This window comes from Podarcis raffonei, chromosome 8 (assembly GCF_027172205.1).
Source record: "Podarcis raffonei isolate rPodRaf1 chromosome 8, rPodRaf1.pri, whole genome shotgun sequence".
Taxonomy (NCBI): domain Eukaryota; kingdom Metazoa; phylum Chordata; class Lepidosauria; order Squamata; family Lacertidae; genus Podarcis; species Podarcis raffonei.
In genome coordinates, this window is record NC_070609.1 from 76,059,663 (window position 1) to 76,085,641 (window position 25,979).

Consider the following 25,979-nt stretch of genomic DNA (forward strand, 5'->3'; position numbering starts at 1 on the left):
GTTCGTCTGTTAAATTGCATTGCTGTTTGGAATGAGACCTCCTTAGCAGATGACGTGTCTCATTTGTAGGTACAGGTGACTCTCAGCTTATGGTGGGGTTAAGTTCCAGTGACACTGCCTAAAGTCAAAATGGGAGGTAGTCAAAACATGTTGGGTTCAATGGTAGTTGGGATTGAAAAAGTTTCCAACCCACCTGATGCCCATACCCATTCTGCCCATTTTGCAATGTAAGTTTCAAGTTGCCTGTTTTAGAACTCTTTCGTGGGGACCTGAAGTAAGCAATCAATGTTAAGGAGAGTCTGTGGGACCAGAAAAACCTGTTGGCACTCCTGGACAGACATATTGTAGGTTTAAACTCAATACACCAAACGGCAGGTTTGAAGGTCATGATTTATTTGCCATTTCATGGTTCTGGCAGGTTCTCTGAGGCAATGGGGTGTTGTTTGGGGTGCCCATGAAATCTGGGTTCTGGGTTAAAGGAAGAAGGAAGCAGAGGTGGCATTTACTAGGCCTTTGAGATATTTTGGTGAACCTGCTTGGCATTTGGGTTGATTCTAGTTTGCTTTTCAGTTTTCCATGACCAGAGTTGCCTCTTCACCTGTGAGGAAAAAGAAGAGGGGAGGCATACCTCTGAGAGATCAGCTGAAACTATCTCTACCAAGCAGGTAGCAATCACAGAATCTGAGATCTGGGTGGGACTTTTAGTCTAATGCCTTCCCATGTCAGAAATCTGTAGCATGATATCCTCACTCACAGCTGGTCAACCAGACTAGGTGCAGACTCACCCTCTCATCCCCAAACATCCATCCTTAGGGAATTAGATCCATTGTCTCAATGCTTTTACCACCACAAATTGCCCCCTAGCATTCCGTCAAAATCACCCCCCCATAACTTAACCCCATGAGATCCACTCTTGCTCTTTAGGATTGCAAGGAACAATTTTTGGCCTCAATTTTAATCATGGGAGGCAAAGGCAGATTTACGGATGCATGGAGATTATTCAATGCACTAATTATCCTTGTACCCCATCCCACACAATCTACCAGTCCAAACCAACCTGCTCCATGCTCCCATCAGAACTTGAGGTCCTTGTCATTCTCAGCCTTTGAAATGCCACTCATATCTTCTCCCTCAGCAGCTGATCTTCGGTAAGTACCAAAAGGGCAACCCTTTAAGTAGGGAGAGATACCACTTAATGTGTGTGAGTCACATATTTCAAGATGGTTTGACTGCTTCAGCTTCTTCTTCTAGATTTTAAGCTTCCCTGTGTACAGAATCACATGCCCAGAAGGGACCCATGGACATCATCTAGACTGACCCCCCACCCAACAGCTACTGCTGCTCCTCTTAATAATTTATTCTTCAGGTGAAACACAGCTCTTTTGACAGCTCCTCAGAACACTTTAGTGTCCAGTGTTTGGAGTTTTGTTTAACCAGTTACACACCAGAATATTGTGCCTCTCAAGGAAGATTGGTAATTAAAATTAAGGAAATATGCAGAAATGGCAAAACTCGTTGGAAGAATAAGAAATCAAGAAGAGAGACTTCTTAAAATAGAATGGGGTAAATTTATTGCCTGTTTGAAGACACATTCTAAACAAATTAAAATATTGGCGGTTAAGGGAGAATCTGTAAATATATTTGAATTGGATATGCAGTAATAAAAAGATATGAAATAAATAAACGCAGAAAAGAGAGGAGAGAAATCGAGGAGAATGTAAATTCTACAAAGGTTCTGTTTTTCTTGTCAAAATATTTGTAAAAACTGAAAATGAAAAATAAAATTATATTTGAAAAAAAGTATTGTGCCTCTCAAGGAAGGTGGATGACCCAACCAATGGTCTGAAAGGATGGTTTTTTTATTTCATACTTACTGGCTTCTTCTTTTTCAAAGTCACTGGCTCTGGGGTTACCTGAGTCCTTACACTGCAGATGACAGCCAGAACAAATAACAAGATCATCAGATGCTTCATGGTGGATGGAAATGGATCCTGCTTCAGATCAGCTGAAAGGAAGCTAAGAGGGAGAGGCGGGGGGAGTCTTAATATGATCATAGTGGTGATGGTGATTTATATCCCACCCCACCCCCTAAGCTTACAGCTAAAAATGCAAAACACAAGTAAAATATGGAGAGCTAAGACATATGAAGGATTTTCATTAATAAGCAATTAAACTGCAATAGAATTAAAACAAAATCTGTTAAAATACAGATAATAAAATCAATAAAAACATCACAGCATTATAAAAGGGCTTGCAGAATGAACAAAAGGAGACTGTTTGGGATAGGGATGGGTGGAAGGCAGGAGGAATTCTCAGCACAGCACTAGTTGAGCCAGCAGAAGGAAGGAAGGAAGGAAGGAAGGAAGGATTTCTTACCAAGCAAGTGCTGTTTCTTCTAGGGATGAAACACGACTGCTTTGGCAGAAGCCGGCAGACTTCTCAAACAAAGAAATCTACCTTTGGCTGGGTTCCCTAGTCAAGCAACTGCGAAAGATTGGTGCTCACTCGACCAGGAAAACATGTTAGGGAGTGTCCTATGACTTGCTGGTCTAAAGGCCTTCTAATTGTTGGTTCTGCACCCCAAAGGCCAAACAACACATTCACATCACTTGTTGGCATCTGTTCAAGAGTAAAGCTAAGCCGCTGGAGAATCACGGTGCCTGCTGTGGCTGCAGAAACCAGTAATGTTGTTGTTGTTGTTGTTTGATTAGATTTATATACCACCCTTTGTTGTAAGATCTCAGGCAGGATTAAAAACCAGTAAATAAGTAAATCAAAATAGCAAAACAATAAACTCACCTTCCCACAGATACATTTAAAAGGCTGTAGATTTTTAATCCACTGAAGGCCTGTTTGAAGAGGGAGCTTTTGGCTCGGTGCCTAAAAATCTATAATGAAGGTGCCAGGCAAACCTTGGGGAGCCACTACAGAGTAGACCCATAAAAGCAATGGAAATAAATGAAAAAAAAAAAGATCATACGTGCAAATCCTGACTAATCTCCCTCTTCAGATCTGGGTTGCCTCTTGTTATAGCATTCTCTACACAGAGATTGGGCATATCTGGCCTTTATTAACCATCCTTGGTGTGCATGTTGTGTTGATGTTACATGACAAGGAGCATTCATCCTGCATTCCTTCTGAATATTTTTTTTGCAGAGTGTTCCTGCATCTTTCTATTCTGCACTTCTTCAGGCTAAACATTGCAGGGTATTTTGACATTTCGTTTCAAGCTGCAAAACATGTGTTTCTTTTCCAAACATTATTGTGCCATGGCAAAGATGAGGAACCTTCAGCCCCAAGGAGGCCCACCCCATTTCACCCATTCTGGGCAAACTTCCCATTCACCTGACATCTTATCTAAGGTCAGGTATGGACAGTTGCAAAGGTGGCTGGGCGGGGGCAAAAGGGGTCTCTGGAGCACCAACTATCAGCTGATCCGTGTCCCTTTGGAAGCCCCAAGTGCTGAGCTTCAGCGTGAAGCAAAGCGCTTTTGAAAGGGGCAGGGGAAACTCCCCAATGCAGGACTTGGAAGCCCCCCAAACCAGCTTGTAACCTCCGAACATCATCTTCACAATTCCCCACTAATCTCCCACTTCTGATCGGGGTGTCTCATGGTGCATTTGAAATATCACAAATTGGTGGGGGAATATTAACCCCCAGCTTGTACTGTGGTACCTCGGGTTACAGACATTTCAGCTTACAGATGCTTCAAGTTACAGACTCCGCTAATCCAGAAAGAACTAAGAACTTTGCTTCAGGATGAGAACAGAAATTGCACGGCAGCTGCAGGAAGCCCCATTAGCTAAAGTGGTACCTCAGGTTAAGAACAGTTTCAGGTTAAGAACGGACCTCCAGAATGAATTAAGTTCTCTACCTGAGGTACCACTGTACTTAAGGACAGGGTTTCATGACTAACGTCTCTTGTCATTGGAGAACCAATGAGGTGATGAGAAATGTGAAGTGCTTTGGGGAAGTAACTCCCTGTGCCCTGTAACAGCTTGTCCCTGGCGGAACGAGTGTATGAGTTTCAAACATCAATGAGCATCTTAATCTTGATTAAGATCAAGATACTGATAATCTGGATATTTAAAACAACCAAAGGTGGGTTCTTCAGCTCAACACATCTCTTGACTTCTCTGAAAGCAAACTTCCTTCCATCCCTGGAGAAAGAGTGAAAGACCACTAGCTTGATAAGAATCCCATTTTCTCTTTCCCTCAGCAGTTAGATTCAACCCAGTGCTGTCCTGGCTGTTCCCCAGAAATACCTGGAAAAAAGAAACTGCAGATGGAAATGCTCTGAGGGATGAGGAAATGTGGGGAAATATCTCCTGAGTGGAGTGCTGGGTTTTACGGCACTTTTCAAATGCCTGATGTGTTTATTAGTGCCCTTTCTTTTATTCTGAAAATGATTTTATCATGCAACTTTATGTATAATTGTGTTTAAATTAGTGATTAACAGCATATTACTTAAACATCTTTCTATTTAAATATGTTATGTATGCTTCTTTTTAAAGTTTCCCTTTATTGATGCTCTTTAATGAATAGTTTTAGATGGTCCCTTTTGCTTAGGAAGCACCAAGTCAGTTTCTGTCTGCATGCCTGTCTGAGAATTCACCAGAAGAGGGTCAGTATTTTCTTTAGAGAAGGGGGCCATCAACCAGATTGGAGGCAGGCAAATGTTGTCCCCATCTTCACAAGGGGAAAAGCAGAAGATGCAGGGAACTACCAACCTGCCAAATGAACGTAACTTTCCATTCCTTATTTACATAACTATCTACAGTATCCCCCTGCTGGCCCAGGGTGAGAACTTCAGTACATAACAGAAAGAGAACATATCCACATGGTGCTGACCCAAAACCTTGCGCATACACTATGTAAAAGTTCACTACCCCCTCATCTCCCCCCCACTCTTCTCCCCAAAACTTATACTGTACACATTAAAGTCTCACAAAGAATATAAAGTCAGATCAAAGGATATATAGTTTTGCAGACTTTATGATCTGAAAACAGAACTGGTGTATGTACTAACCCAAGAAAATGATTATATCATGTCTCACATATAACGTTAACCAGTCATTCTACCCAAATTATACATAATACATAATTATACATAATTTGGGTAAAATGACTGATTAACGTTATATGTGCCTAAGATCAGGCCAACTGCTTCCCAGCTTTGCGTTATGGTTCCTGTTTTCAGCAGCAATTGGAGTTGGGATTGTCTCCAGCTTCAAGGGATCTCATCTTTGCCAACCCCTTAGTGTGTTTTGTTCTGCAGATAAGATGTCACTTTGACTCTTCCTGGAGTTTAGGTAGGTTGAGGAGCAATTCAGGCCAGGTCTTTTAAGGTTGGTTGGAGACAGTTGCACTGCTACCTGATCCAGCACTAGCACTTTGAATGATTTGATCTCCTGGCGACCCTCAGCTCAGTCCCTCTGGCCTGAAGGCTCTTTGGGGGGCAATGGCACTGCTAGAGATAGAGAGCCACTGGAGGTCAGCTGGATTTTCTATGAAAGTATGGCTGTCTAGACAAAACAAGGGACGTGGCATTCTCAGAAAGATTAGCTTACTGGAATTGTGTGGAATGATGAGAAAGTTTCTAAAGGCAAATCTGATACAGCATATTTGCCTTCTACTCTTTACATGAACAAGAATGCACATGGACTACAACCTCCAATGAGTCAGGCTGCAGAGTGGAGGGCATCCCTCAGTAGCCTACATGCTGCACAGAACTTTTGCTCATATCAGAGATGTGTTCTACGTCTTCCTCTAAATCATCAGTCAAGTATGATTTAGTTGAGATTCCTGCATTGCAGAGGATTGGATGATCGTCAGGGTTCCTTGCAATTCTACAATTCTATGATTCACTTCCTCAGATGTTTTGTGATATTATCCTTTGTAGTATGTCTCTAAATGCTGTTCTGGATGTTACTCTTGTGGCTTCTATTGCTCCTTGTTTATTGTTTTCTGAATCTCAGTCAAAATATAATTGCAAGCTCCTCCCCCTTCTCCTTTCAGTTGATCCAAAGCCAGCACCAACACCAGCTCCATCCATCATGAAGCGTCTTGTGATCTTGCTGTCTGTTCTGGCACTCGTGAACTATATGCCATGTGTGGGTGGAGCGGCCTGTACGAGGGCGGCTGTAAGTATCCTTTCACATGCTTGGTCATCCTTGTACCTGAGGTTCACCTGAACTTAGTTCTGGCACCTCTAGGTGGGTGCCATTGTCACTAGAAGAGAACAAGGGAGGTGTTCAAAATGAGTTCCGGCACTTCTTTTTCTAGAAGGATAGGACTGTGGAGAGGCATGGCAGGTTGGCAGACATGGCAGACAGATGATAAAATCCAAAACAAAAGAAGGCCAGAGTCCCGCTAGGAGACATTCAAATAGGGTAGAGGCTCAGTGACTCAGGAAACTGCAGTCAGTTGGCCTTCAGGAACTTTTGCAGCAGGAAAATGGTACAGAGGCTCTCCTGGTTTTAAAGCTCAGAAAAGGCCGATAGTAGGGATTTGTTGAGCTCCAGGAAAACTCCGTCTTCATGACATATGTGTGCTCAAAGCAGGAAACTATTTTCCATTCTCTACTATTATCTGTTATCATCTATTGTGATTACTGCACTTAGTATGGCCATGCTCCCTAGCCTGGTGCTCTTCAGACTCTGTGGATCCTACAACACCTCTGGCTGTTGGCCAAGCTGGCTGGAGCCGTAGTGCAAAACATCTGGAGGGCACTTTGTGCATTCAGGAGGGCTGCTGCTATTGCACAATCAACTACTCGGCTTCAATGTAAGATCGTGGCTAATCCATCTGCAAACCAATTATTTCAATGGGTGTCCATTTCTTGCTCATCAGTGGTCCACGACGTCTTCACTGTAAACCTATATCCACTGTAAACCTACATTTTCAGGACTTAAGCTGTGTCTCTTTCTATCTCTAGGGTGTAAACATATGTCGCTCTGGAGATAGGGTGTATAAGGTTGGAAAACGTGGCAAAGGTTGGTTTTGGCTGGAAGATTGTAGGGGATGGGGTGAAATGATAGTGAGCTTTTGGGATAGTCTCCATGCTTTGTCATATCTCTCCTCCAGTGAAGAAGAAGAATAATAATAATAATAATAATAATAATAATAATAATAATAATGCCCTTCCACATTGAGAAATGAGATCAGCACCACCCTTATGGTCCTGATCAGGAGTCCCCAAATATATTTGTCCTGAAGGCACATGAGAGAGCAGGGGAAAGTGTTGCAGGCATAAAACACTCACAAAGGTCACCTGCACACTTCAATCCATTCTATGGGCTTCAGAAGAAATGTCCTTTCAGCATACTGTTGGGCGTTGGAATGGACACCGGAACCCAGGCATGGTGGCATCTTGATGAATGTGGCCATCTTTTTGCACTGTTCTGCTCATCCCAATTCATCCTGTTCCTCTAGCTGTGGTGCAGCAGACAACAATTCAGCAGGTGTAGCTTCCCTAGCAAAGAAGTATCCATGATGGGAGTTTATTGACTTGCTGAATTTAGGACGTTTGCTCAAAGATTAAACAAAGTGGAAGCTGTTCTAGGAAGATGAGAAGGCAATCAATAGAAGGGGTTTGGAGGAGGGTAAGGAGTGTGAGCAAAGACCTAGGAGGAAGGGTTGTAGCAATGGAAGGTCATAACCAACTAAAAGCCACTGGAATTCATGGACCTAAGCTAGGCATGTTCTTTAACATCAGTGGGCCTACTTCAATTAGGACTAACATTGGATTATTGGCGCCTACTCCTAGGGGCCAAGGTTCCTTCACCCTCCCAAATAAAAAATTTGAGGGGGCCGTGCTGTCTCATAGTTGATGGGCATAGCCATTCAAATGGTATGCGTGTGCCACACCTTGTGATCGTCTTGCCCTCCATATTTTATTTAAGTTGGTACCCATTCATTGGCTACAACACAGTCTTGGTTTAGCCTAGAGAAGGGAAGAGTGAAGGGGGAGGGGAGAGCACTCTTTGCATCCATGGAGGGCTGTCAGTTGGGAGATATTGGACATAATATACAATTTAACGATAGGATAAAACTATGGAGTGAAAGTATTAAATTTACTGCATGTACTGCATTAAAGGAAAATGTTATGAAAATGATATATAGATGGTATATTACACCAGTAAAACTTGCAAAAATGTACAAAACATGTAAGAAGTGTTGGAAATGTAAAGAGAAAGATGGTACATTTTTTCATATGTGGTGGGAATGCAAGAAAGTGAAAAGCTTCTGGGAATTGATATATAATGAGCTGAAAAAAATGTTGAAATATACATTTGTTAAGAAACCAGAGGCTTTTCTCTTAGGAATTGTTGGTAATGAAATAAATAGAAAGGATCACAAAATTTTCCAATATGCAGTGACAGCGGCAAGAATACTACTGGCCCAGAAATGGAAACAAGAACAAATACCAACGTTGGAGGAATGGAGAACGAAGCTGATGGACTATGCAGAACTTGATAAACTGACTGGGAAGATTAGATATCAACGAGATCAAAAATTCATCGAGGACTGGAGAAAATTAGTGGAATACTGGGAATGTATAAGTGATAACGGAATAACGTTAGTGGCATTTAAAGAAGCTCTGTAACAGAATAAGAAATATTGTAAAAAAGCAAAATATAAGAGGGGGGACGGTATAAAGGCAATATTGAAATTTGGAAATGTGTATTTAAAAAAATCAGAATTTGAATGATTGGCAGAGAAGCCGAAGGAAGTCAAAAAACCGAAAAGTTTAATGCAAATTGTTAATGTGGCATAAATGTATGGAAAATCAATAAAATATATTTTTTTAAAAAAAGAGAAAACAAGTATGCAAATTGTCCAGACAGCCACATCTTGTGGAGTTTCAAGACTCCTGTGTTGGGAAGAGGCTGGACTAAGTAACTTCCAAAGTCCTTCACAGCTCTCAAATTCTGTGCTTGCTGCCTTCTTGGTAACTGGCTGCTCAGAGGAATGCCCTCTACTTTCTCCTCAGAAGTAAAAAAGACGTAAAACCCTGAGAAGACTGCAATCAAGCCAGATGCTCAGCAGGTTCACCAAAAGATCTCAAAGGCACATCTTCACGGCCTGACACCTCCACTCTACTGCTGTCTTCCTTTAGCCCTGAACCCAGATTTCATGGGCAGTAACCCCAGTTACCTCAAGGGACCTGTCAAAACCCAGCAACTGCAAATAAATCATGGCCTTGAATCCTGTTGTTTTATATCTTGAATGTGAACCTACAATATGTTTATCTAGAGGTGCACCCACATACTCAGCCCTCCAACACGCTCTGAAAAGAGGACACAGATGTGCAGAGAATTTGAAAATGCCTCATGTCATATTCTAAGTTGAGTTCCCTTCAAAGGTGCATTAGTGGGCCTGAAAGTATGGCTGTGTCTGTCCACACTGATAGTTTTTATACCTGGTAGACAGACTGAGGACAGGTGGAGCTTTTTTCTAGAAGTGAATCTGCTAAAAGAAATGTGTAACCTGTTGAATTTCTCCCAGACACACACATCAGTTAAAGCCACAAGAAACCTCCTTTCCCCCCCAGTTCCCAGGAAATCTTATGCCCTCTGACTTTCTGAGCATGCAAAGGGTGCATTTCCCTCACCACTGTACCGGGTGAGATCCCATGGTCAGTGTTAGAGAAAAATCTAGGTGTGAGGCTGCTCAGTCACCCAGCTCGTTGGGCAGAGCCTGCGGGTCCCTGCGGAATAAAGGAAGGAGTCCAGCCAACTGGAGAAAATAGCTGTAGACTAAAGTTTATTGCGCAATAGGTTCAAAGAGCAAATTTTGAACCCCGAGGATGGGGTGACAAAGACTTTTAAAACTTTCCCACCACATCCCAGAATACAGTTCGAAGGGGAGGGGTTAACCTTGGCAAACATGTCCAGACAAGTCCTTGGTACAAGATTAGCATAAGCAGACATGGCAGGTCAAGACTCAGGTATAAGATTAGCATAGACAAATATGTCTTAAGTATCACCACCCAAAAGTACAACAGAAGTTCCTTTGCATGTCTGGAGCCTGAGGCGAGTCAGGTGATGAGATTTGGCTTCCTTTGGCTAACAATGAGCCCAGCAATTTTCACCTCTGGGAACTTCCTGGGGTCCTTTTTCAAGGGGAAAATAGCTTTGGAATGGAAGAAACTGGGGAAGGAGATGATTTTATATTATTTTAAAGCTAGGTAACTTCCCTGAGCTGTCAAGTTGGAAGGATACATTCAGGCATAATATATGTAATATGTAACTTTAACCCTTTAATATGTAACCCCCAATTTCCGTAACAGTCAGAAATACTCAATGATGGCATCACAATTGGAACTAGGGCATATAAACTGAAGGCATTTGCAGATGGTTTAGTTTTAACAGTAGAAAATCCTTTGGAATTGGTACTAAAAGTATTAGAGAGACTGAATGAATTTGGCCAAGTGCAAGGTTTTAAGTTAAATAAAGGGAACTTTCTTCTCTGAAGCCAAAATGACATGGACAAGAATTGACCAAATTTGGATAACTAGAGGATTGGCTCCTAAAATTCGAAAAGCGGAAATTTGTCCTAAAACTTGCTCCGACCATAATGCTGTGAGAATGGAGATGAAATTAACACCAATTGGTTCCTTTAGATGGAGGATGAATGACACCTTGTTTAGAGATGCAGAGGTTACCAAGAAGGCCCAAAAAATCTTGAGAGACTATTTTGAGATAAATTTGAATACCACGGTTGAAAAAAGAGCAATCTGGGACGCAAGCAAAGCGGTCATGAGAGGGTTTCTGATTCAACAGAATGCAATAAAGAAGAGAACTCAAAATGAGAAAAAAGATAAAATTCTGGAGAAAATAAAAGAAGGAGAGAAGAAATTAAGAGCGAAACCAAAGTCGCAAGAGATTCTGAGAGAAATAAAGTTATATCAAGTACAATATATGAAAATGATAAATCAGGAAATAGAATGGAAAATTAAACAGATGAGACAAAAGACATTTGAATCGGCTAATAAATGTGGGAAACTGCTAGCCTGGCAGATGAAAAAAAGACAAAAATTAAACACCATCACAAATTTGGAAGTGGAAGGAAAGAATATACAGAATCCATTGGAGATTAGAAAGTGCTTCCAGAGATATTTTAAACAACTATATACACAAGGGCCACAGAAAGAGACTGATATAGACCAATTTTTAAGAACAAATGGATTACAAAAAATTTCTCAAGAAAATAAGTTAATGCTGAACTATAAAATAACGGAACAGGAGGTTGAAGGTGCCATCCAGAAAATGCAGTTGGGCAAATCTCCAGGGCCGGACGGTTTAACCTCAAAATACTATAGATCTTTGAAAGACTGGTTAATTCAACCACTAAAGGAGGTTTGCAATGAAATTTTGGTGGGGGGAAAAGCGCCAGAGTCGTGGAAGGAAGCTTACATTACACTTATACCGAAAACTGAGTTTGAAAAAACCCAACTTAAGAACTACCGCCCCATATCCCTGCTTAATGTGGATTACAAAATTTTTGCAGATATATTGGCTAAAAGATTGAAAAAAGTTTTAGTTGAGGAGATACATAAAGACCAAGCTGGCTTTCTCCCGGGCAGACACTTGTCTGACAACACGAGAAATATAATTAACATTTTAGAGAAGCTGCAAGTGAACATTAATACTAAAGCAGTTTTGATATTTGTTGATGCGGACAAAGCCTTTGATAATATTTCTTGGAGTTTTATGAAGAAAAATCTTCAGGGGATGGGGGTTGGTCAAGGTTTTGAAAATGGTATAGGTGCAATTTATTCAGAACAAAAGGCCAAATTGATTGTTAACAACGTGGTGACAGAAGAATTTAAGATGGAGAAAGGGACACGACAAGGCTGCCCAATTTCCCCTTTGCTTTTTATTTCGGTCCTGGAGGTTTTGCTAAATATGATTAGAAGGGACCATCTGATCAAAGGTATTCAGGTCGGAGCTAAACAGTACAAACTTAAAGCTTTTGCAGATGATTTAGTATTGACATTACAGGAGCCAGAATCTAGTACCAAAAGAGTATTAGAACTGATTGAGGAATTTGGTCAAGTGGCAGGATTTAAGTTGAACAAGTTAAAGACTAAGGTTCTTGAGAAAAATTTAACACCGATTGAGAAAGAGAGGTTTCAGAAGGAGACGGGTTTAACACTAGTTAAGAAAGTAAAATACCTGGGGGTTAATATGACTGCTAAGAACTTGAATTTATTTAAAGATAACTATGAGAAATGCTGGTCAGAAGTGAAAAAGGATCTTGAAATATGGTCAAACTTGAAGCTTTCCTTGTTTGGTTGAATTGCTGTGATAAAAATGAATGTATTGCCAAGAATGTTATTTTTGTTTCAATCATTGCAAATTTTGGACAAAATGGACTGTTTCAAGAAGTGGCAGAGAGACATTTCTAGATTTGTCTGGCAGGGCAAGAAGCCCAGAATAAAATTTAAAATATTAACTGATGCAAAGGACAGAGGTGGATTTGCCCTGCCAGACCTCAAACTTTATTATGAATCAGCAGCATTTTGCTGGTTGAAAGAATTGCTGCTTCTTGAGAACACAGACATTTTGGATTTAGAAGGTTTTAATAACATTTTTGGGTGGCATGCATATTTGTGGTATGACAAGGTTAAAGCACACAAAGCATTTAAAAACCATATTGTCAGAAGAGCATTGTTTAATGTCTGGATAAGATATAAAGACTTACTTGAAAATAAAACCCCAAGGTGGCTATCACCGATGGAGGCGAAGGCTCAGAAAAAACTCAATATGGAGGCCAAATGGCCAAAATATTGGGAGATTTTGGAACAGGAGGGTGACAAACTGAAATTGCAGAGTTTTGAGAAATTAAAAGACAAAGTGTGAGATTGGCTTCATTATTATCAAATAAGAGAGACTTATAAGAGAGAATATTATGAAAATGATATACAGGTGGTACATGACACCAGTCAAGCTTGCAAAAGTATATCATTTGCCCGATAATAAGTGTTGGAAATGTAAAGAAAATGAAGGTACATTCTTTCACCTTTGGTGGACGTGCCCAAGGATTAAGGCCTTCTGGGAGATGATCTATAATGAATTGAAAAAGGTATTTAAATATACCTTCTTGATGAAACCAGAGGCCTTCCTCCTGGGCATGGTCGGCCAATTGGTGTTAAAGAAGGATAGAACTTTCTTTATGTACGCTACAACAGCAGCAAGAATACTCATCGCAAAGTATTGGAAGACACAAGATCTACTCACCTTGGAAGAATGGCAGATGAAAGTGATAGACTATATGGAACTGGCGGAAAAGTCTGGCAGAATCCGAGACCAGGGAGAAGAGTTGGTGGAAGAAGATTGGAAAAAATTTAAAGACTATTTGCAGAAGCATTGTAAAATTAATGAATGTTAAAATGATGTTGGATTGAAATGAAACGGCTTTAGCAACAAGGTTAAAAAGAATATGTAAAAATGGATTGATAATCAGATGAAAATAAGTTATAATATGTTAAGATATAGAATTAAGATAAAAACAAAGAGGGAAAGGATTTGCTGAATTAACCATGTGAACTGGAATACAAAAAAGGGAGGTGTGAGGAGGTCAGGAAACAAGTAAATAAAATATAAGACATGAAAATATTGATCTGTTTTTAATTGTTTTTTACTTTTCATGTATTTTGTATTTTTTCTTTGTATTTTTGTACCTTTTTTGTTTTTAATTTTTATTTTCTCTTTTTTAATTCTGTAACTTTTTTCTGTCTGTAAAACTTCAATAAATATCATTTTCAAAAAAAAAAAAGGAAAACCAAAATGCTGGTTAAAAATATGATAGAACAAAACAAAAAAGAATAGGAACAAATGACAGAATTAAAGATGGAAAAGAAAGTGAAACATCTAGGCGTCTGGTTAACATCAAAAAATAGAAATTCATTTCAAGATAACAATGTAAAAGTGTGGAATATGGAAATATAGGGTCAGCGAAGCTCAGATGCTGACAGGGAGAGAACAGTTAGCAGCAGAAAGCAGAGAGGAGAGGGAGAGCAGCTGTAATCTGAGCTCTGACAAAAGGGACAGACAGCTGTGTGAGAGCTCCGATAGTGAGCCAGACTTTGGAATGCAGGAAACCGAATCTCGAAGGATCTCAAAAGTGGCAGAAACGCGTGAAAGATACTGGAAGAGAAGGTGGCGGCTTCCGTGCTGGGGAAGCGGGAGGAGCTCAGTCCGGGCAATTCCATTTTCTGGGGAGCACGATGAGTAGAGGAGCACTGTCCTAGTTTGTTCTTTTAGCAATAAATAATTAACAGCCAGAGTCATCTCGCGGTTGTGGGAGAGACCACAAAGAGTGAAACTTTCTCTGATGGGGATAATCTCAACGATAAAGATGAACATGCTACCAAGAATGTTATTTTTGTTTCAAACAATTCTGATAGCTCATGGAAAAGGACACTTCAAACAATGGCAAAGGGATATATCAAAATTTGTATGGCAAGACAAGAAACCTAGGATTAAATATAAATTGTTAACAGATGTAAAAGAAAGAGAAAGACTTTCCCTGTCAGACTTAAAATTATATTATGAAGCTTCCTGTATCTGTTGGCTTAAAGAATAGATAGGTTTGGAAAATCCAGATATATTGGATTTGGAAAGATTTGATAATAGGTTTGGGTGGCACGCCTATCTGTGGTGTGAGAAGGTGAAAATACACAAATGGTTTCTGAATCATATAGTAAGAAAATCATTATATTTTACATGAGAAAAGTGTAAGAATTTATTGGAAAACAAGACCCTGTGGTGGATATCACCGCTAGAAGTATTAGCAGTTAAAAAATTAAATATGGAAAGAAGATGGTTGACTTATAGTGAGTTGTTGATAGAGGAGGAAAACCACTTGAAATTTGAGAAATATGAAAATATAAAGCATATGTTTACGGACATGATCCAATATCAACAAGTAAATGATATATTTAAAAGAGATAAAAAGGTAGGCTTTGGGAAAGAAATCTCAAGACTACAAAAAGATTTGTTGGAGAATAATGAAAAGGTTCTATCAAAAGTATATAAATTGCTGTTGGAGTGGGAGACAAAAGATGAAGAAGTGAAATCAGTAATGATACATTTGGCAAAAGATGTGGGGCATAATATACAATTTGAGGCATGAGAAAAGTTATGGAAGGTTGATTTAAAGTTTACAGCATGCTGTGCGTGAAAGGAAAATTATATGAAAGTAATTCATACATGGTATTTAATTCCAGTCAAACTTGCAAAAATGTACCAAAAAATGTTGAATAAGTATTGGAAATGTAAAGATAATGAGGGTACATTTTTACCTATGTGGTGGACCTGTAAATCGCCAAAAGAATATTGGGAAATGATATATAAGGAGCTAAAGAAAATGTTTAAAATAACTTTTATTAAAAAACCAGAAGCTTTTTTATTAGGTATGATAGGAGAAGAAATTCCAAAGAATATAAAGGTCCTATTTATGTATGCAATGATAGCGGCAAGAATGTTATATGCCCAGAGCTGGCAGGTAGAAATGACCCCATCGAAAGAAGAATGGATCATGAAATCAATGGACTAGGCTAAAATGGCGAAAATGACTGGGAAGATCAGACACCAAGAGGACAATAAATTCAAAAAAGAATGGAGGAATTTTATAGCACATTTGAAGGAGCATTGTAAACACTTAAAAACATTAGCAAGCTTAGGAACTTAGGGGGTGCTCATCAGATTTGCTGATGACACCAAACAGGGAGGTAGAATGCCAAGGAAGAGAGAATCAGGATTCAAAATGATCTCAACTGTTTGTGGAACTGGGTCAAACACTAACAAAATGAATTTAAATAGGGACAGAGCCACTTCCGAGCTTGGGAGGAGGTGGGGTTGGGGGCTTCACGCCCACCCCACGTGCGCAGGGGCTATTCCCGGCCCCTGTGAGATCAGGGGAATCCTCCGCCGCATCATCCACCCAATGGGCTGGCCGGGGGGGGGTGGCCGGCCTTATTCAGGGACGGCGTGGCTGAGGCTCCCCTTCTTTTCGCCGCGCCAGGCAGCTGATTTTGTTTCCCACCCTCCCTCCCTTTAGGCAGTTTCCTTGACATTGCTATGGACCTTGGTCGGTCGCCGCAAGGGGCCTGGTAGGAATTTTTCCCATTTGGCAATTTCAGGCCTTTTGGTTTTTCGCCTACCTCGTAGCAACTCGTCACAACTCCGCTGCATTGGCGGTTAGCCATTGGTAAGGGAGGGTTAAAAGTATGGGGGGGGGAGGAAGCGCCATCGCCTTCCCCACAGCAAAGGGTAGTCCGATAAAGGACTTGGGGGGCGCGGGCGTTGCCCTGTCCGAAGCCTATGGAGGTGAGGGCCTAAGGCACGCCCCTGAGTGGTGACCCCGGGGGAGCTCCTAGTTGACATGCCTCAGCAGGACTCCCCCTGCTGGTGTTAACCCTTGCCGGTCTTCATGCAATCGGGCTGAAGCAGGCAAGTCGATAGGACCAATGCCTAAGCCAATACCGCTCATTCCTGTAATCAATAAAGTTGTGGCCTATTTTGCCCATTAACCTTAATTTTTGGTGTCCTGTGTCTTTTTTTCCTCCTGGGGGGAGGCGGGAACTCACCACGCAAATGCAAGGTTGTACACTTAGGGAGGAATAACCAGCTGCGCAAACATGAGATGTGGGGGGCACCTGACTTGTCAAGTAGTGCAGGTGAAAAGGATCTCAGGGTCTTAGTAAACAACAAGCTTAACATGAGTCAACAATGTGATGCTGCAGTAGAAAAAGTGAATGACATCCTAGTGTGCATCTGCAAAAGTATAGTGTCCCGAGCAAGGGAAGTAATAGTATTGCTCTATGTTTCCTTGATCAGACCACACTAAGAGTACTGTGTCTAGCTCATGAAGTTCAAGAAACGTATTGATGAGCTGGAATGTGCGCAGAGGAGGGTGACCAAGATGATCTCCAGTACGGTGTCCAGTTCTGGGCAACACAGTTAAAGAAGAATATTGATAAGTTGGAATGTATGTTCCCTTGCCCTTGCCCTCTCTCACACACAACTTTTAGAAAAGAAATGCACTTTTAGGGGCTAGAACTGCAATGTGAAAATGCCCTGCAAAGTGTGACATGGACAAATAATGAAATGGAAGGTGTAGAAATACCCTGCAAATAATCAGGAAGGAATGTGGGATGAATGCTAATTGTCATGCACTGTCCACACAGCATCCCCTGTAGGGATGCTTAATAAATGCCAGATATCCTCTGACCCTCTGTGTGATCTTTGTGAGCTTTGTGGAAGGAAATTGGGAGGAAGCCTCAGTTGAATGCATCACCTGGAGGATTGGCAGGCACCAAGGAGAGTCCATGTAGTGACCAGGAGCTGTTGAGCAGCTCTCTTCATGGGCACTTAAGTCAGGCAGAGGGGCAACGGATAGGATCCAGGGCTGGAGTCTTCCTTCACCCCAAGGTCCTCCCCCACCTGCAGTCCATGTGGCATCTATCAATACAGCCTCTGCTCCTCTGTTTGGTGACAAGGAAGAAGACAATGTGTTCTCAATTCTGCTGGATTTCCCTGTGTGCAGCAAAGTGGAGACAATGTCCAGCTCATTCAAGCACCACAAGGCAGGGAACAAAACCATTCCTGGCCCAATGAAGCTGCAAACACTTTCTGTAACAGACGCCCCATATCACCCCATCTTGCCAAGGTTGTCCTGGCTATTGATTCTACCTGTGTTATGGTTCGTCTGTTAAATTGCATTGCTGTTTGGAATGAGACCTCCTCAGCAGATGACGTGTCTCATTTGTAGGTAAAGGTGACTCTCAACTTATGGTGGGGTTAAGTTCCAGTGACATTGCCTAAAGTCAAAATGGGAGGTAGTCAAAACATGTTGGGTTCAATGGTAGTTGGGATTGAAAAAGTTTCCAACCCACCTGATGCCCACACCCGTTCTGCCCAGTTTACAACATAAGTTTCATGTTGCCTGTTCTAGAACTCTTTCATGGATACCTGAAGTAGGCAATCAATGTTAAGGAGAGTCTGTGGAGCAGATGTAAAGTTCTGTGGTGTAGCTGTGGTGTTAGAGGGATACGGAATTTGGTTCAGATCTGCTCCTCCCCAGTCCTATCCCCACATCACCACCCTGCTTCAAGTCACATCACCAGCATATGGTCCTGTCCTTCTGAATTAGCACACAGCCAACCAAGCAGGAGTGCAGGAGACCAGCCAGAGGAGAAGGAGACCTCAAGAAAAGAAGGGTGCATAACTGCCAGCAATCAGCCTAATCTCCTGCAGCCCTTAGCCTAATTTCACAGGGGTATCAATGAAAGAGGAAAGAAGGGGATGGCTTAGGGGGTGGGAGTGGGAGTTGGAGAGCAAGGGAGAGAAGGAGATGGCATAAACAGAGAGAAAGGGAACTGCCCCACCCACCAGCATATAGGTGATATTTCATTTGCATTGCTCTGCTTTTCAAATTGCTCTCCCTGGGCTCCTTGGGAAGGTTAGGCAGAATAAAAGTGCATATGTGATATCAATTAATTGGCAGCTGGGTGTGACTTGCTCAGAATGGCCTGACTGGCCCAGAGGGGATGCCAAATGGGCTGAATTAGGAACTTGTGGTTCACCTCTCTTGACCTGCTCCATATGACATGAAGGACAAGCAAATTTGAGGAAAATCTGTGTCCTGATTTGGGAGTGGGTTCCAGGGCCCAACCCACATATTGGGACCAGAAAAACCTGTTGGCACTTCTGGACAGACATATTGTAAGTTTACATTCAATACACCAAATGGCAGGTTTGAAGGCCATGATTTATTTTCAACTTCAGGGTTCTGGCAGGTCCTCTGAGGCAATGGCGTGTATTGTTTGGGGTCCCATGAAACCTGGGTTCTGGGTGAAAGGAATAATGGAGCAGCAGTGGCATGCATTAGGCCTTTGAGATATTTTGGTGAACCTGCTTGGCATTTGGGTTGATTCCAGTCTGCTTTTCAGTTTTCCATGACCAGAATCGCCTCTTCACCTGGGAGGAGAAAGTAGAGGGGAGGGGAGGCATACCTCTGAGAGATCAGCTGAAACTTTCTCTACCAAGCAGGCAGCAATCACAGAATTTGAGGTCTGGGTGGGACTTTTAGTCTAATGCCTTCCCATGTCAGAAATCTGTAGCATGATACCCTCACTCACAGCTGGTCAACCAGACTAGGTGCAGACTCGCCCTCTCATCCCCAAACATCCATCCTTAGGGAATTGGATCCATTGTCTCAATGCTTTTACCACCACAAATTGCCCCCTAGCATTCCATCAAAATCACCCCCCCATAACTTAACCCCATGAGATCCACTCTTGCCCTTTAGGATTGCAAGGAACAATTTTGGCCTCAATTTTAATCATGGGAGGCAAAAGCAGATTTATGGATGCATAGAACTGGATATGAAATAACTGATTGGTTCACAATTGGGAAAGGAGTACAACAAGGCTGTATATTGTCTCCCTGTTTATTTAACTTATATGCAGAATTCATCATGTGTAAGGCTGGGCTGGATGAATCCCAAGCCGAAATTAAGATTGCTGGAAGAAATATCAACAACCTCAGATATGCAGATGACACAACCTCGATGGCAGAAAGTGAGGAGGAATTAAAGAACTTTTTAACGAGTGTGAAAGAGGAGAGCTTTAACTATACGGACCTTTGTGAATATAAAGGAAAGATTAATTACGGAAATAGCAAATTGGCTTGGGATGGAAGAAGAAGTAGGAAAGGCAGTTGATAAGGCCTTCAGGATCAAATATGAGTCAGAAAGAAGCAAAAAAATTACCAGGAGATTGCCTTGTCTTCTTCAACTCAAGGGAAATGAAAGATTTGATTTTACGAACCAATCGAGACAGGAAATTATGCATAAATGAAAAATTCATTATAATTTATAAAGAAAAGCCTAAAAGATTTTTGAAACGAAGAGAAGAATATAAAGACATTGCTCTGATGTTGAGGAAAAAATGAAATTTGGTATAAGTGCGAATTCCTGGAAGGGATTTCCTTTTTTTACAAGGACAAGAAATTTACGATCAAATCTACCCAGGAGATAGGGAAATTTATGAGAAGATATGGTAACGAGTTGGGCAAGAAGGAAGAGGATGTGCCACTGGAAGAAGAAGAGATCTGAGATTCGAGGAATAAAGTTTTTGTATTTAATTATCAATAAAGATGGGTTTGAAAATAATATCATGGAATGTGAATGGTTTAAATCATAGTTAAGAGGCATAAAATTGAACATATATTATCAAAACAGAATGCAGACATAATTTTTTTACAGGAAACACATGTGGCAAAAAAAACACATGAAAGAATTCTTAAAAATAAAAGATTAGGGAAGGAATACATATCAGCAGATGACAGTAAGTAAAGAGGGGTGGCTTTGTATATAATTGAAAAATACGAATCACGTCAGATTTTTAAAGATGACAATGGAAGGATAATAGCAGTAGAAATGATAGCACAAGGTGAAAAATTAATTATGGTGGGAATCTATGCACCAAATGATAAAAAAGCGGACTTTTACAAAGAGTTAGAGGAGAAGCTGTTTGAATTTATGGACCAAAAAATAATACTAATGGGAGATTTCAATGGGGTAGTTTCCCTAGAGATGGATAGAACGGAAAGGAAATAGGTAACGAATCAAGGGAAACTGCCCAAAACTTTTTTCACACTGGTGGAAAACAATGATCTAATAGATATATGGAGATTAAAACACCCATTAGAGAAACAATTTAGCTACTTCTCAGAACCAAATCAGAGTGCTGGACAGACTGACTATATTTGGACTTCCAGAGATTTGGCAATGAGAGTAATAAAATCCGAAATTCTTCTGAAAACTATGTCAGATCATAATGCAATAACATTGGGGATGAAAGCTAAGGAGGAGACCTTATTAAGTGGCGATTGAATGATGGGTTATTAGATAACCAGATAGTATTGGAAAAAGCACAAAAGACATTGAAATATTATTTCAAGCTTAATTTAAACTAAGGAATGGACATTAATGTGGTATGGGACGCCTCAAAGGCTGTAATAAGAGGATTTTGGATAAAGCAGAACTCAATCCAAAACAGATTGAGAGAGAAGAAAGTAGAGTTATTAAAACAAATAGTATGCAATGAAAAGAAATTAGCAACTAATCCAAAAGACAATCAAGCTAAACAAAATATAAAAATGTTGCTGACACAATTTTCAATACTGATAAACCTAGAGATTGAATGGAAAATTAAATTCTTAAACCAAAGAAGTTTTGAGTTCGCAAATAAACCAGGAAAATTGTTAGCCTGGCAACTAAAGAAGAAACAAACGCAGAATACGATAACAAAACCAATAGTGGAAGGGAAAATAATAGAAAACCCAGGAGAAATAGGAAGAATTTTCAAAGATTCTATAAACAATTATATAAAAAAGAAAAAGAAGATGAGGAAAAAATAGAAGAATTTCTGGAAAAGAATAGGTTGCAGAAAATTCCCACTGACAAAAAGAACCAACTCAATTCCATTATTACAGTGGATGAAGTAAAAGTAGCAATAAAACAAGCAATAATCGGAAAGGCACCAGGACCTCATGGCTTGACAGCCAAATACAGTGGTACCTTGGATTACATACGCTTCAGGTTACATACACTTTAGGTTCCAGACTCCATTAACCCAGAAATAGTACCTCAGGTTAAGAACTTTGCTTCAGGATGAGAACAGAAATCGTGCTCCAACAGCACGGCAGCAGCAGAAGGCCCCATTAGCTAAAGTGGTGCTTCAGGTTAAGAACAGTTTCAGGTTAAGAACGGACCTCCGGAATGAATTAAGTTCTTAACCCGAGGTACCACTGTATTATAAGAAATAACATTCTAATGGGGAACAAAATTCTGGAGACTTGGAAAGAAGCCCATATCATGTTGATTCCCAAACAAGACATGGATTTGAGGCAAGTGAAAAGCTATAGGCCAATCTCGCTCCTAAACAATGACTACAAATTATTTGCTAGTATTTTGGCCAATAGGCTTAAAGAAGTATTGGGAGAGGAGATTGGAAAGAACCAAACTGGATTTTTACCTGGTAGACAGACGAAAGACAATGTTAGAAATACAATTGATATAATTGAATATCTGGATTCCAGGAGAGACAAGCAAGCCATCTTAATGTTTCTGGATGCTGAAAAGGCATTTGATAATGTGTCTTGGCATTTTATGAAAAGAAATTTAGAAATTATGGATATGGGTAAAAAATTCTTAAATGGTATTTGGGCTATTTATTCGGAACAATATGCTAAACTGATAATTAATAATAACCTTACAGATAAAACTGAGATAACAAAGGGAACCAAACAGGGATGTCCATTATCGCCATTATTATTTATAACAATGTTGGAGGTCCTGCTGAAGAAAATAGAAGCAACAAAAGAAATAAAGGGGATTGGTGTTGGATCAAAAGAATATAAGCTTATGGCCTTTGCTGATGACATTGTTTTGACACTAGAAAAACCAATGTCCAGTGTAGTAGAAGCTTTGAAAAAGAAAGAAGAGTATGGGCAATTAGCAGGTTTTAGACTGAACAAAACTAAGTCAAAAATATTAACCAAAAATTTGGACAGTAAAAAAATAGGTGAATTACAACAAAAGACAGGAATGACAATAGAAAAAAAGGTAAAATATTTAGGAGTCTGGCTCACATCCAAGAATATAAACCTCATTAAATATAATTATGAAAAGGTGTGGAAGGAAGTGAAGAGAGATTTGCAGATATGAACCAGAATGAAATTATCTTTGATGGGTAGAATCTCAGCTATCAAAATGAACGTGTTGCCGAGACTGCTGTTTTTATTTCAGACAATTCCGGTTATCAGTGGAACAAAACAATTCAATGTATGGCGAAGAAGATTGTCTAAATTTATCTGGCAGGGAATGAAGCCAAGAATTAAGTACAAAATATTGACAGATGCAAAAGAGAGAGGCGGTTTCCCCCTGTCAGATCTTAAGATTTATTACGAGGCGGCGTGTTTTTGCTGGTTGAAAGAATGGATAACCTTGGATTACTCAGATATACTGGATTTGGAGGGATTTGACAACAGATTCAGGTGGCACGCCTACCTGTGGTATGATAAGGTTAGAATGCACAGAGGGTTTTTGAATCATACTATTAGGAAATCATTACACAAGGTGTGGAGCTGACATAAAACATTATTGGAACGCAAAACTCCGTGGTGGCTCTCACCTTTGGAGGCCTTTGCAGTAAAAAAGAAAAATATGGGAATGGAATGGGCGACATACAAAGACTTGTTGATGGAAATAGATAACAAAATAAAGCTAAAGTCATTTGAAGAGTTGAGAGGAAAGGTAACTGATTGGTTGCAATACCATCAGTTACGTGTTTAGAGAGGATAATAAAAGAAATGGATTTGGAAGTAACAAATCTAAATTAGAGAGAGAATTGCTGAGTAGTAAAATGAAAATACTGTCGAGAATGTACAGGTTATTACTAGAGTGGCACACAAAGGATGAAGAGGTAAAAAGTGTTATGATTAGGTGGGCCCAGGATTTGGGGCACAATATTGATTTTGAAAGGTGGGAAAAACTGTGGACTAAAACCATTAAATTTACAGCATTTGTGTCACTCAAAGAAAATATATTTAAGATGATGTATTGATGGTACATTACACCTGCCAAACTCACTAAAATGTATAGAAATCAAGATAAAAGTTGTTGGAAGTGTAAGGAGAAGGAGGGGAATTTCCTCCATATGTGGTGGACCTGTTCTAAAGTGAAAGCCTTTTGAGACACAATATATAACGAACTGAAAAAGGTTTTAAAATATAACTTTAATAAAAAGCCAGAGGCATTTTATTAGGTTTAATTGGAGAGGAAATATATAAAAGAGATGTAAATATGTTTATGTATGCCACAAAGGCTGCAAGGATACTTCTGGCTCAGAGATGGAAGCAGCAGGAACTCCCAACATTGGAAGACTGGCAGGTCAAGATGGTGGAGTACGTAGAGATGGCCAAGTTGACGGGGAAGATCCGGAATCAGTGTGACAAACTGTTTTAAAAGGACTGGAACAAATTTATATTTTACATGAAAGAAAATTGTAAACATCTGAAAATGTCTGTAGGCTTGAACTGAAATGTTTTGTAATGCAAATATAAGGAACTGCTTTACAGATAACAAGGTGAAATATTATAATAATAAGACAGAAGGTAAACAAGTGATTATAGAAATGTGAAAAATATAGAAAGATGTGTTGAAGTCAGAAGAGGGAGGGAAGGAGGTTGATGCTCTTATAGAGTAATGTATTAAGTTAAAGAATTATGTAACAAAATGTGAACATGATAAACGTGGAAAATTTAATAAAAATCGGTTTTTTTAAAAAAAGAATATTTTTTTGCAGTGTGTTCCTGCATCTTCCTATTCCGCACTTCTTCAGGCTAAACTTTGCAGGACACTTTGACATTTCTTTTCATGCTGCAAAACATGTGTTTCTTTTCTAAACATTATTGTGCCAGGGCAAGGACAATGAACCTTCAGTCCCAAGGAGGCCCACCCCATTTCGCCCATCAGACAATTCTGGGCAAGCTTCCCAATCACCTCACATCTTATCTAAGGTCAGGTATAGACAAGCGCAAAAGTGGCTGGGTGGGGCCAAAAGGGGTCTCTGGAGCACCAACTATCAGCTGTTCTGTGTCCCTTTGGAAGCCCCAAGTGCTGAGCTCCAGCGTGAAGCAAAGGGCTTTTGGAAAGGGGCAGGGGAAAACTCCCCAATGTAGGACTTGGAAGCCCCCAAAACCAGCGTGTAACCTCCCAACATCATCTTCACAATTCCCCACTAATCTCCCACTTCTGATCGGGGTGCCTCATGGTGCATTTGAAATATGACAAATTGGTGGGGTGGGATATTAACCGCCACCTTGTACCTAAGGACTGAGTTGCATGACTAACGTCTCTTGACATTGGAGAACCAATGAGGTGATGAGAAATGTTAAGTGCGTTGGGGAAGTAATTCCCTGTAGCCCGCAACGTCGTGTCCCTGGCAGAACGAGTGTGTGAGTTCCAAACGTCAATGAGCATCTTAATCTTGATTTTAAGTACAGATACCGATCGTTGCTCAGAATGGCCTGACTGGCCCAGAAGGGATGCTGAATGGATCGAATTGGGACCTTGTGGTTCACCTCCCTTGACCTGCTCCATATGACATGAAGGACAAGCAAGTTTGAGGAAAATCTTTGTTCTGATTTGGGAGTGGGTTCCAGGGCCCAACCCAACTGAGAGCCAGTGTGGTGTAGTGGTTAAGAGCGGTAGTCTCGTAATCTGGGAAACCGGGATCGCGTCTCCGCTCCTCCACATGCAGCTGCTGGGTGACCTTGGGCCAGTCACACTTCTTTGATGTCTCTCAGCCCCACTCACCTCACAGAGTGTTTGTTGTGGGGGAGGAAGGGAAAGGAAAATGTTAGCCGCTTTGAGACTCCTTAAAGGGAGTGAATGGCGGAATATCAAATCCAAACTCCCCTTCTTCTTCTTCTTCTTCTTCTTCTTCTTCTTCTTCTTCTTCTTCTTCTTCTTCTTCACATATTGGGGCCGGAAAAACCTGTTGGCACACTTAGGGAGGAATAACCAGCTGCACAAACATGAGATGTGGGGGGCACCTGACTTGTCAAGTAGTGCAGGTGAAAAGGATCTCAGGGTCTTAGTAAACAACAAGCTTAACATGAGTCAACAATGTGATGCTGCAGTAGAAAAAGTGAATGACATCCTAGTGTGCATCTGCAAAAGTATATTGTCCCGAGCAAGGGAAGTAATAGTATTGCTCTATGTTTCCTTGATCAGACCACACTAAGAGTACTGTGTCTAGCTCATGAAGTTCAAGAAACATATTGATAAGCTGGAATGTACTCAGAGGAGGGTGACCAAGATGATCTCCAGTACGGTGTCTAGTTCTGGGCAATACAGTTAAAGAAGAATATTGATAAGTTGGAATGTATGTTCCC

At 40.6% G+C, this 25,979-nt stretch overlaps 1 long non-coding RNA gene across 1 annotated transcript; it reads right to left on the reverse strand.

Moving 5' to 3' along the window:
- Nucleotides 1-378: 378 nt before the first annotated feature.
- Nucleotides 379-2,678, reverse strand: LOC128419801 (uncharacterized). The gene is made up of 4 exons (XR_008331926.1): nt 2,377-2,678; nt 1,875-2,016; nt 1,058-1,169; nt 379-598 (listed from the first exon to the last, which is right to left on the reverse strand). It is a non-coding gene; the product is annotated as an uncharacterized LOC128419801 (long non-coding RNA).
- Between the last annotated feature and the right edge of the window lie 23,301 nt (nt 2,679-25,979).